This window comes from Megalops cyprinoides, chromosome 3 (genome assembly GCF_013368585.1).
Source record: "Megalops cyprinoides isolate fMegCyp1 chromosome 3, fMegCyp1.pri, whole genome shotgun sequence".
NCBI lineage: Eukaryota > Metazoa > Chordata > Actinopteri > Elopiformes > Megalopidae > Megalops > Megalops cyprinoides.
The window spans coordinates 13,080,700-13,093,755 of NC_050585.1; the positions used below are offsets into that span (position 1 = coordinate 13,080,700).

The following is a 13,056-nucleotide window of genomic DNA, read 5'->3' on the forward strand; positions in this document are numbered from 1 at the left end:
CTTTCTGTTAAGTGTCCTCTCTTATTAAAGTCCCTAATAATCTATGGGAGCACCGCTTATCCAGTGCTCTCAGGCAGTGTGGGTTATCTAATTCAATTAGTGAGATATCCGCTGAGTTCTCTAGGCGCAGTCCCTTCTATGGTTTAGACTTTGTGGAGGTGGATGGGTGATTGAAAAACCATGAAGGCCAAACTTCCTCCACTCTTAAGAACCAAAATCCACCAGACTGTCCACCTGCCCAGTGTCTCCCAGGTAACTTGCTTACAGCACAATGTGTTGCCTTTAATTGTGCCTCCTGGCAGTATTGTTTTTTTTTTTGTTTGTTTTTTTTTTTGGGTGAATGATTGCAGGTCCTCTCTCATTCCTTACTTGAATAAGGCCAGGTTCCTTGCAGTGCGCCCCCACAGATCCTGGGTTTACTAAAAACAGTAAACCTGTTCCACCTATTGCTATAGTTTTTGTTTTGCATGACATATTTTTGTCCTCTTATCGTTGTTTTTCTTTCTTGGAGTGGACCGTTCTTTATATAGCCCTATCCTCCAGATCCTTGCCTGTTTTGGATTACTCCAATAATTTAGTCACTTACCGGTATACCCTTCCTGCATGTTAGAGTTTTTGGAAATAACATCAAAAATCAACTACTGCAGGTGCAGCAGTTGTGGTGGGTCAAAACCATTTTCAGTTTTCGCCTGTCAGGACATTTCTAAGTGGATATACACTGAAATGGGCCTTGAACACCACACTGAATCTTTATGCCCAAATCACACATTTACACGAGAAGAAAATCTGTCCAGGATTAGTATTCATATCTGGAACACTACCCTGACGTTCTCCCCGGAAATGTGCATAACATTATCCGTGGTCCAACAAACCACAGCTCCGAATATTCATTTGACATTCTTGTCATTTCAGTCTTCTATCATTGAAACGATTGCATTGTCACATACATTGATGATGTCACTTATTGAAAGCACTCTCTTGTCAGTGACAGGGACACTGTGCACAAAGAGCATATTAATGTCAGAGACTTATTTTAATGCGCTAGCCTCTCCTCTGGGTCCTCTGGATTGGAATGGAGGTGGGCATGCAGCTTTATCGCTTTCTGCATTCTTCACCCGGTTCACCCGGTCTGTCTGTCTGTTGCTTCTGCGCAGATCTTATACAGTCAGCTAGAGCCAGCATAAGAATAATGACAAGACCATTCCAATAAACTCACAAACATACATACACACACACACACACACACACACACACACACACACACACACACACACACACACACACACACACAAACACCCACCCACCCACCCTTGCTCAGGCCATCATTTCCTGCAGCCCTTGCTAGAGCTGAACAATAGCTGCTTGCTGGCTCAGATATGCTCAGTCCACAGCACAGTCATTTCCATTTAAAACAGTGCTTCACCATTTACTGAGGCCCAGCCTCCTTCAGGATAGGCCTGCACTACTGTGTGCTGCTGAAAGAATGCCACACTATGACTGAAATCCACCTAATTAGTAGATGATGGAGGTTTTCAGCATCAAAAAAACCTAGACTCTTCCATCATCATTCCTTTCAACATTCCTTTTATAATCCGAACGTTCAATGCGTCTCACTTCGGGGACACGCCCTTGGGAGGTTCTCCCAGCCTCTGAATCTTTGCCCCTGGTTATAATCTCTGATGTTTGGGCCTCTGCTCCTTTCATTGTGTGAAGCGACTCCTTCCACCCTCGCAGTCTCAATTAGTTACTGCTGAAACGTTTTCTTGAGCCTCGGTGTTGGGACATGTCGCTTTCCCCCGATCCACATGCATGCCCATCGGTCATCCCCAACACGAAGGCGGCCCACGACACCGTCTGCCGGTGCCGGCGATAATTAGCCGGGCTGTCGCCTGCTCTGAGAGATAATGGAGCGCCTGGAGTGGCGTGTCGGTCGGTTTAAGTGCTGGTGGCGGATACCTGCCACTGCCTCTGTAGTCAACAGGCCACCCTGAGAGGTCAGAGGAAATCATTTGCCGCAGCGCCAGGCAGCTCTCTCCCGCCTGCCAGGGAAAATGGAGATGCGCTCTGTGTGCAGGGAATAAATATAAATGATAGAGGAGAGGAATGTGTGAGGGATTCATTCCATTCATGAGCTTTTATTATTTAAGATGCTGAATATGGATGGAAAAGGCGTGTTCCACATGTGGAATAATATTATATCTCGCAGTTTGGGCACTTACAGTCCACTGATTAGACTAAATGGCTCCTGAAAGCATATATTTTTCTCAAACAGGGATGAAAACACAACGGTAACAAATTTGAGAAGCGCAGTCAAAACAGCTGTCTTTTTTTGTACGCACAGCAATTTTTAATCGTCGTTGGAAAAATAGTCTACGAAAGGAAAAAACAATTACTTAAAATGTACACACCCTCAGTGAAAACATGCTTTGATGAATTACCATGAAATATTGAGCGTAATTAAACAATATTTCTCTGTATTTCAGAAGCCTAAAGCATGTATTTTATGTCACCCGTGTTTTATCACTGACAAACAACATAGTCAAGACAAACAAATGAGCGCACTGCTGGCAAATAAAGATTTATTATTCATTCAGACCGGAGCACAGGCAGGAAAACAGCCACTACTCAAGCAATGGAATAAAGCTAAACTCATTTTTCACACCTCAGCGAGGAGGTGTTGCCTCTGATATTAAGTTACTGCGGCATAAGCGCTCAGGTATGTGGGAACCTGCGGTGAAGTAATGCTAACGTTATTTAAAATCAGTACGCACAAGAGTCTTGGATTGCACATAATAATAATGATAATACAGACGTAGCGGGGTTCCGTTTGGAAGGCGGCCAAATGCTGTAAGGTCAATTCAAGAATCCAACAGAAAACAAAACACCTGATGGTAGCACTGCCCTAGTCCCTATTCATGCCTGTCTGAGCTTCGCTTGGGAAATTGTGGCCCTTGATTCGCGCGTTTCTTGTGACATTCCCCAGTTTGTGTTCACTCCTTGTGGTTTAGACAGCCATAGGTTGGCTTTTAGGTCAGATGAGAGAGGGGGAACAGCATTTGCCCTTGTATTCAGATGCACTTTTCTCTCATCTTACAACATTTGAATGGTAACAAAAACAACAGAGGGTGGACTGGGGGGTGGTGTTGGGTAGTGTACACTACTTTAGTCTCTCCCTGTTCTCATTAGGTCTCGTGTCAACCCAGCCAATGCAGGAATGATTCAAATGCAATGTACTGCTGTGACAAAAAATATATATATATTGCCAGTGCAGGACAGCCATGACCTGCCCTCGCAGTGAAGAATAATAATTGAGCTTCACCTTGATATAGTATGTCCTCCAGATGTGGGCTGTCTATTTAGATAGACCAGATGGAGCTAGGGAGGATTAGAGCAGGGTCAGAGAGAGGAAGAGAGGGAGGGAGAGTATTGGGAGGCAGGACCAGAGTGAAGCAGACAAATTGAGTGTACAGGCAGGACCGCAGTGAGGGAGACAGACAGAGGCAGTGTCTGAAGGCAGGTGCATAGAGAGTGCATGGTCGGACGGCCTGAGAGAGGGAGACCAAGAGAGGCAGTATGTAGAGGCAGGACCAGAGTGAGGCAGACAGGGTGAGGCAGTGTTGGAGGCAGGGTTCTTGTGAGGGAGATGGGGAGAGAGTGCAAATAGTGGCAGGGCTTGAACACAGGGAGGCAGGGAGAGGAAATGTCTGCAGGCAGGGCTAGAGTGAGTATGTTGACTGGAAGCCAGGAGTCACGCTGGGGCTCCAGTTTCTAACAGATAGGCCCAGGGGAACAACTGAGACGAATTACATCAGCCAAGAAACCTGGAATTGGTCTTGGAGAAATGTGGGGACATCAATCTCTAATTCGATCAGCTGAGCAACTTTCCCAATTGCTAACTGAATTATTGCAGTCAGTTTTTCAAGGTAATAAAGTTTGACCTAAACCAGAAGTCCCAGCGTTTTAATGAATGAGTCCCCAGGACCACAGGACATGTTCCCATTAAGCACACTTACAATACATGGAGGAAATACAAGATAATCCAATATCTGCTGCTTGATTTTTGGTGCAATATTCACTGTCATATTCCCCTCCTCCTTTCAGTGAGCAAAAACAAATTCTCCTTTGCCAGAAGCATCATTTGCCTCCCTTACTTTATCATTTATGTTTTATTAAATACTTTGTTAAACTTTTTTTTTGCTTTAAAGCCAAACTTTTCATGCACATACTTATTTTGTGTGTGTGAGTGAGTGGACCAATAGTTCCTGTCTTGATTTTTGTAGAACTACACAGCGTGGTACCGAGCTAACAGCCTACCATGCATGGTTGACGCTCCATCACAAATCCGCCAGATTTGATGCTTGATTTTTTTGGGGGGGCAGTCAGAAAGATCTAAATTTTGTTATTTTTGTGACCCCTGTAAAGCTCAGCTTATGTTTTTTTCACCAATGGTATGTCATCTAGTATCATGTTCTGGTGCAATTCGGTGTACTGGCAAAGGCTTGGCGGGTCTTACTGGCATAGCAGCAGTGTGACCAAGCGGACAGGAGGGCCAGGCTGACTCAGAGCGGTGCCGCATTCCCCGTGTCCTCTCGGGCCATTGTCACACCGAGAAAAATCACCGGGCGCAGTCACAGACACCCGGTTTGACAAAGCTGTTCACAGGGGCACTCATTGTAAAGGAGTCTCGCCACCTGCGATTGAGTTACGCCTCCTTTGAATGGTTGTCTTCTCAGCTTTGCTTTTGTTACGGGTTGTGCCCGCCGCGATTCAGAAACAATGAAACGGGATCCCTCCTTTGATGAACCCTCACTGTGTACCCTTGTGTTTGACTAGAGAATCCATTTCATTAATCACCCTGTCTCCCCTTCTATCCTGCCTTAATGCTCTGCCAGGCCCCGCATGTCCTTACCCAATGTGGCTTTCATCTCCATGACTCTGTGAGTGTCTTGCTGTCGTGCAGGATGTGATCTCGTAAGGAGTCGCTCCATTGCAGTCGGCGCCTCGGGTGTTGCTTGCTCTTTCGGCCTTGCGTGATACCGCGGCGTCGGCCCCCGTGTTTGCGTGAGAGGGCGGTCGGGTCACATGGCTCCTTAAAAGTTTGCAGGGCTGGGGAGTCCCCTGTGTAACACTGCTGACAGCCACCACTATCTAGCACTAACAGAGTGACACGCCGAAGGACTCGGCTTCAACAACTTGATACTTACACAGCTAGAATGTGATGCCTTTTGAGCTGAAGACCCACAAGTCTCTGGTTTCTGAAAATTTTTGAGAATGGACAGTAAAGGCTGTCTTACGTCATATCTTTGTTTACTGTTCCATGCAGAATTTTATATGGCCTTGCTCAAGTTAATTAAAAGGAAGTTCAAAGTTTTCTTCAAATTTGCTATATTTAATTAATGTGTCTTCTTCCCCATTGGTTAGACTGTGGTTTTAGAAACAGGCTCTTTCACAGATGTAGTAGCTCTCTGACACAGACACTGGTGTCTGTACAGCTGAATGAAGAAGAGCATCTTTAGCAGGGATCTTAAGCAGTCCTTCAGAGCTGAGTCATCACATCACTGGCTGTGGCTGGAGTACTATTATAGACAGTATAAGCAGAGCTGGAAAAATTGCACCAGCTCCATTTTTGGTCACCACTTATTTTAAGTGCCTCTTCGTTACACTGGGGCCACCCTTTAAATGAAATGTGGCCTAGTAGTGTCAATCAAGACAAGGAAAGTGGTGTATGGGGCTCCCAAATGGCTCACCTTAATCATCTTTGAGCGCAGGCTGAAACCTACAGCCTGAGTTAGATGCCACCCGTGTCATCTGCCCACAGTGTCCAGGAGCCCACAGCAGTGGAACAAATTGGCTTCATCCTGTCGGGGATAGGAGTGGCCAGGCCCGGCTGGCCAGTGATTCCCTGTCTCACGACTCTCAGGCACGCTACGATTCGTCAGGCACCTACAAGTGGCTTGGAACGATATCGGTAGAGCATTGGCTATCCTCCAATGAGCACCCATTCCACTCTGGGGCATTGTGTGACTTGGAAGTGCAAAAAATAGCCGCTGGCTGCGTGAGAGTTTGTCAGAAGATTGCATTCGTCTCGCTTCAGCGCTCCTTAGCAAGGCTGTCATGGCGAAATGTACAAGTGCTGATTAAAAAAAACAGGGTTGTATAAAGGGTTCGAAAGCATTAAAAAAAGAGAAAAGCCATGTGTCTGTGTGTGTGTTGTATGTTGGTGGTGGTGGTGGTGGGGGGGGGGGTGATAGGGGTAAGAGACTGTGGAAGATCTGACAGTTGTGAACTTGTGTAGTATACACAGCTCCATAGTGAATGCTGTCAGGTCCCTTGGCCACCCAACCCTCATCTAAAAGGGGATGGAGACTCGTTCAGGGATTGCTCAGATTTCAGATCACCATCTGAAATCTGTAAAGCCAGGGCTGGAGCAGGCAGGCTACGGCTCTTGTTTTACAGTCGTGAGCGTACCCTGTCTCAGCGCAATGTTGCCCTGTTAGTTTTATTACAATGGATAAACAGCCTGAGTGAATGGGACTTCTCAAATGAAAGATGACACCTCTGTCAGTGTGTGCTGTAGAGAGAAATGAGTTTGTGTTACAGGTGATTTGTGCGGCGTTTTGTTGCTGTTGTATTTATTATGAAGACAGCGACAAGAAAACCACCTGAACTGATGTATTTGCAGGGGCATTTCTCTCCAAGTAGCCTCTCAAAATAATACCCTTGCTTTACCTATAATCATATTAAATACAAATATGGAATAAAAAAGATTTTTTGCATTAGGAATATTTGCATCTCATGAACCTGTAGAAGAGTATTGTTAACTAGACTGGGCATAAGAATAATGTGTAGAGGAAAATGGAATCTATATATCCCTGCATATCTATCAATCTATCTATATCTTAATATATCTATATCTATGTATAAAACATGAAGAGACTTGAAGGAGATCCATGGTTATGGCTCTTATAATGGGCCTGCTCAGCCCATAGCCTTCTCAGATCAGCAGAGAATGTATTTATGAGGCTGCATGGCCCTTCATGCTATAAAATGTCCTCCTGTGGCTGACAGCAGATTGATAAAGATCACTGTCAGCACCCTCTCTCCACTACACAACACTAGGTCAGGGGCTGTTACCTTGTCAGCACCTCCTTTGATGGAGGTAGAAGAGAGCCTGTGTGTGTGTGTATATGTTTGTGTGTGTGTGTGTGTGTGTGTGTGCGTGTGTGTGTGTGTGTGTGTGTTGTCTGCGCCTGTTTCTGTGCCTGTGAGCTGTCTTATCGTTTTCACAACAGAAGTCCTTTGGTCTTTATTGTGTGGAACAAATGAAAGTCCTGTGGTTGACAAATTGACCAGAGTCCAGTCAGAGCTCCGCTCCAGCACATACCCATCCCCCCTGCCCCCCACCCCATTGCTCTGGCTGTCAGAGTGAAGGCTCGGCCAGGACTCGCTGAAATCAGAAGAGTCACTTAAGACATCACCTCAGTGCCACACTGTCACTTACCCAGAAATCACCAGAGCGTCTGGGACAGCACATGCGCCTTCATTCTGGAGACGTAGAAACATGTCAGGAGGCAAATGCTCCTGGTTAGCCTAAGGAGATGGCACATGCGGTGATCTCCTGTCAGACTCGAAGCAAGACAGTAAACCTAGAGGAGAGAACACAGCCATTTTTTGAAGGGGCCGCGTCTTAGGAGGAGAGTCACAATAGCCTCAGGTCCTGAGTATTGGTTTGTTTTCAAGATTGCTGCCTTGAAGGAAATAATGAAAACCACTAGTGATCCAATGCTCTCTTGTTCTTTTTAGTTAGACAGCCAATACAGTTTTCTCTGCTTATAAGAAATACTAATATAAGAAACAATGGCATATACCATAGTGACCAAAAATGCTGGGACAGAATTATTCCTATATTAACACAGGTTATATACTTAGTTTGTGAGAATCAGGAAGTGTAATTATTAAAATAATTTTGAGCTCACATGTAGTATGATGGAGTTCAATGGGGCATAATAAAATAAAGATGGCTTTTAGAAGTAGAATTTTATTTCAAATTCGTATCTTGCTCTTGTCTTCACTGAAGCACTGAGCATGTTCTGTATTTTGAGGAAAAAGCAGTTCTGTTAAATGAGTGCCAATGTGCTCAGCTGAGTGCCTGGGTGCCAGTGGAAAAAGAAAAATGGCAAGAAAAAAGAAGACCCTTTCAACAATGCTGACTCATAGAGATGAGTCTCACCAAAGACATGAACCAGTGCAAGCCCATAGTCTTAATAGTCTGAAAAACCGCCATGAGTATCTTGAAGAATGAAGGAAAGCAAATATGAATCAGACAGACACCTTTGTAGCTTGCGCAATTATCATGGAGAGACTCAAAAACAGAGTCAGACTGAGTAAAATGATTGTGCTGTTTTTTCATTTAGTTAAGGACATTGATTGCCCCATGGCAATATAGACTACACAGAACTAGTAATTTGCACTGCAGTTTGACATTCACATAATTAATGTGAATCATATTGTTTTTATTTTATTTTATCCTTACATTAAGGATTGCACAGTGTACATTGAAATAATCTTTGTCCATTTTTGAAGCATTTAGCTACGGGCATTTCTCAATTAAATATGATAAAATGTTATTCACGCTGTTGTTTTATTCTTTCATTTGGACCTCCACCTTTAGAATGAACTGCTTATAAGAATCAAATTGTTCTGGAGGGATGTGATTCTTGTAAGCAAAGTGCACTGTATAACCAAGCAAAATGGATGGTACTTTTTTGATAGAAGCACATGCAGAATCAGACATTGATCACTACAGTTTTTAAAACATAAGTCTGATAATTATGTTTTCTCTGTCTTGCATTCATGGCTCCTTTATTTGCAGTTGTCGTCATCAATCCATATAATGTCTTCAGTGCACTGCGCTGAGAGTGGGCTTCTGTTTGCAGTGCTGCCGTGAGGCTGAATGGGGGTTCAAGGCGGCGGTGAGCTGACTGATTTTACTACCCCGCAGCTATTGTGGAAGGGCAATTCACACTCCCTGTAATTGCATTTTAACTGCACTTCCGCATCGCTAACTACATTTATTAGTCCTGTACCTGCCTCCCAAGTGTGGTTTAAGAGTTGAAGCCGCCTCACCACTGATGAATAACCGCTGCCCGACCGACCGCCAGTAATCCCACCGAAATTAACGCCGTCGCTGTGGAAAAGCATGCTCTTTGTGACGCACTCACGATGGTGTGCTGATCTGAAACCAGCAGAATTGCAGATCATTCCACCAGTATGTGTGACTTAGAACAGAAGCAGCCATCTTCTGTTTGACCATTCTGCTGCTGTTCAGGCCTGATCACACTGACTCTGCTGTTGACCGCCTTGCCATGGCACTCCTCAGACTGAAAGCCACACTTTAGACAGTATTACCCCACCCTCTGACATGAGGACCCCCCCCCCCCCCCAGGAGAGTTTGAGGGGCACTTTGCCATTCTTAGCGTCTAGCATTGACAGCACCACTAGCATGACTGTTGAAAATTATTGGAGAAAACAGCATATGTTGTTTATAGTATACCCCTAATCCCAAAGAGCGTCTCAGCCAGTTCAAACCCCATGGCACCATCGACATGTGTGAGTCATGAGCAACGGATTCATCAGTGATCAACAGAGTGTGTGTTTTGAGTCCTGCAGGAGTGCATAGCTAAATTAAATCAGTAAGCACAGTGAAGCCATCCATTTCTCATGAACCCGTTACAGGTCCAATTTGTACAGCGTAATGCAGAGCGGCCACTGGAGGAGCATTTGGTAAGGCTGTGATAGGGCTGTGATAGGGGAAGGTGTTAACCCCTTCAACTCCAGGTTTAGGAACCAGCCGTGTTCTCTGTGTGGAGTGCCGTTAGGGTGGTCAGTTTCTAGCTGTTCCAATGCAGCGCATTGGTAACATTAAGGCCATGTCTATTCTTGCACTCTGTTACCCGAAGGCCTAGTTTACGGAGTTCACATTTGTATGCAGAGTTCATGGAAGTGCTCAAAAGCAAAGATTGCTAACAGGCCTGCCATGGACAGCGTTGGTGTCTTAATGATTGTGTCTGAGCCCATAGCCTTGCCCGAGGTGTTCATTCCTCCAGTGATCATGGCCAGAAGCAACGGTCCATACCATTGATTAAGCAAACATTGCTGCTCAGGGCAAATGTGTGTATAATAATCAATATTGTGTGTTGTATTTTATTAGTACCAAGTATGGTGGGTCCAAGAACATGGATTTTCAAGTGTTTTTATTAAGGCCAAGAATTGTCACGTGTTTCTATTGAGGCTGGCTACCTTCACCCAATAGAGTACATTTGGCATTTTCATGTTGTAGAGCAGCATTTATGAGGATGTACAGATTGCCTTTAAGTCGAGCAAAATGCCCTTATGACTTGGGTCTCCCTTCGCTTCAACTAGAGAACCGTGTTGCCTTATTCTTTGATGTGCGAGCACTTCACAGAGGCGTGTAATCCAGCTTTCACAAATACAAATCCATCTTAGACAAGTGTCACACGCTGCCGGTGGCCAGGATATCTGTCTCCTCCACACCCTCTACCTTCTACTTTCACTAGCATGAGGATATGTTTCTACACATCAAATTGTCAAAGAAACAACAGCAGAACCTGGTCAATACAAAAAAAATGTAATTCACTGCAAAAGCCCCTCTGTAAGACTCATAACTCAATACTAGCATTTTTATTTGTCACCTTGATGTCCTTTTATATACAATAGGAAAAGAAAACATACTCATACAGCTCTCAGCTGATGTTTGTTCAGTTGACAGTGCATTGAAATAGATTCACTCGTCCAAAGAGCGGTTGCGGTGCATGACAACAGCGTGCTCTGTCTGTGTAAAATTCCGCTGCCACGCACCTGTGAATACAAACAGACAAGTTAACACTGCGCCCCGTGTTCTGCCTCAGTCTCCATGCGTAGATACGCGCCCTGAGTCCAGCGCTGCGGACCCGAGGCAGTGGCGGTGCAGGACGGCCAGGCTCCCCTGTGTCTTTCAGGGAGAAATGAGCTGTGATATGTGCGGTCACGAGATGCAGTCACAGTCGCATTAATCTGATCCACAGCAACCCCCCTCTCACCGCGCGCACACACACACACACACACACACACACACACACACACACACACACACACACACACACACACACACACACACACACACACACACACATACATACAGACACATACATACACACACGCGCGCACACACACATACATACACACACACGCACACACATGCATACACTCACACATAGGCACATACATATACACACACGCACACAGACACACCAGCACACACACACACACACACACACACACACACCAACCATACTGTATATCACCCCATACCCTTCATGGTGTTTGGTGGAAGAGTATCATTAGGGTGGGCTTTAGTAAACAGAAAAGTACCGTTTGTGTGTAAATCTTCCTGGGGTGTTCACATAACACAGGTCAATGAGGATCCTCAGTCTATGAGGATCTTCCATCTATCCAGGTGGTTGCATTGCATTGGGTAAGACGGGCCCTGATTGTCTGTGGAATCTTTTTGTTCCTCCTTTCTTTGTGTAAGTTTACAGGGAGATGAGGATTCGTTGCTGTCAGTACAACAGTAGCATTTCATTAGCCGAGTTATCTAGCCTCAGAGTTGATATCCACCTACGGCAAAGCCCTTATCTGATGCAGACTACAGTTGCGCCTCGATCTTAAGGCTTTTGTTAACCAAAGCACTGTTTTCTCACGCGACTTTGTTTGGGTCCGACAGCCACTGATTCATTCGCTAATTCTTGGGTTTCAATGCAAGTGGCAGCCCCTTTTTTAACCCCGCGAGCAGGGAGGGGGAGGCCAAAGGAGGCCCGGCAGTGTCTTTGTCCGGCTTCCACAACATGAATGATAGTTTGATGGAGAATGCCGTTAAAGAGTCATTAGCGGAGCATTCGAAAGGCCGGGCTCCTGCAGATAAACACAGGCCATTTTGCGCAGAGGCCCCCGGAGCCTCAGCATGCTGAATATAATGAGGTGGGGGCCAGGACACGGTGACCTGCGTCCCACAGCCTGGTGGCTCTGCCCTCATCTCTGTACTCCCTGCGTGGAGCAGCCAGCTTGCAGTGTGGGGACTCTGCCAGTAGCCCACAGGCTTAAAATTCATTTCAAGGTCTTGAACCTATTGAAAAGATCCTTCTACGTTTTATGAGTGTTTATTATTTGTGTGTGTGTGTGTGTGTGTGTGTGTGTGTGTGTGTTTAGCATATTTCTTTGTAATCTCAGTCTGTCACACCATTTTTCAACCAGGGTGACCCAGGACTCGTCCCTGCACCACAGTAAGCGGAGGTCAGCTGTGAGGGATTTGTGAAAAGTGATTTTAAAGTCTCAAATATTGTCATTGTCAATGACAAATGCTGCGTTGTCACACCGTTTATAAGAGTGACTCCAGACCTCCGGCTATGTAATCACATTCTGTACAAAGACAGCATGTTTTGCCTGCGGGGGAGCCCTGCTTTCTGCGTCTCTGAATGCAGGAAACCCTCGTGAAGGCTGGAAACTAACATCCAAAATTAATCTGAGGTCATGTTGAAGCTTGTTCGGTGATTTGATTAGATTCTGTTAATGCTGTACTACAGTTAATTAATTAAGACCGAAGAAGGTTCCAACATTCATGTACTTCAGTTTGATACCAATGAAAAGAGGAACCTGACCTTTCTGTTGCCCTCAGTAAAGTGAACAGGTATATAACGTTATTTGTGAGTCAGCAGATGTTTGGCAGGGGATGCTGGTGACTCAATTTTCAAATTAAACCATGAGAATTAAACGGCTGATGGCGCCTATAAAAGCCAGTGTCCTCCATTTAATCACAAAGTCCTTTTTTGAAGTATTTTTTGGAAATGAGGCACTCATGTATTTTTGGAGAGCTTATTCATTTTGCTGTTGCCCAACTGTAATCTGCATTTCCTTTCCAATAAAAAACAAGTGTAACCACTCCAAAATTTCCGCTCCTTAGATTGGTAAAACCATGGCGAAACCATCCACGCTGTTGATTGA

At 45.1% G+C, this 13,056-nt stretch overlaps 1 protein-coding gene across 1 annotated transcript in view; it reads left to right on the plus strand.

Annotated features, from left to right (window-relative positions):
* Positions 1-13,056, plus strand: part of LOC118775593 (transmembrane protein 211) — a 94,953-nt gene that overhangs the window by 80,619 nt on the left and 1,278 nt on the right. The window lies entirely within an intron of this gene.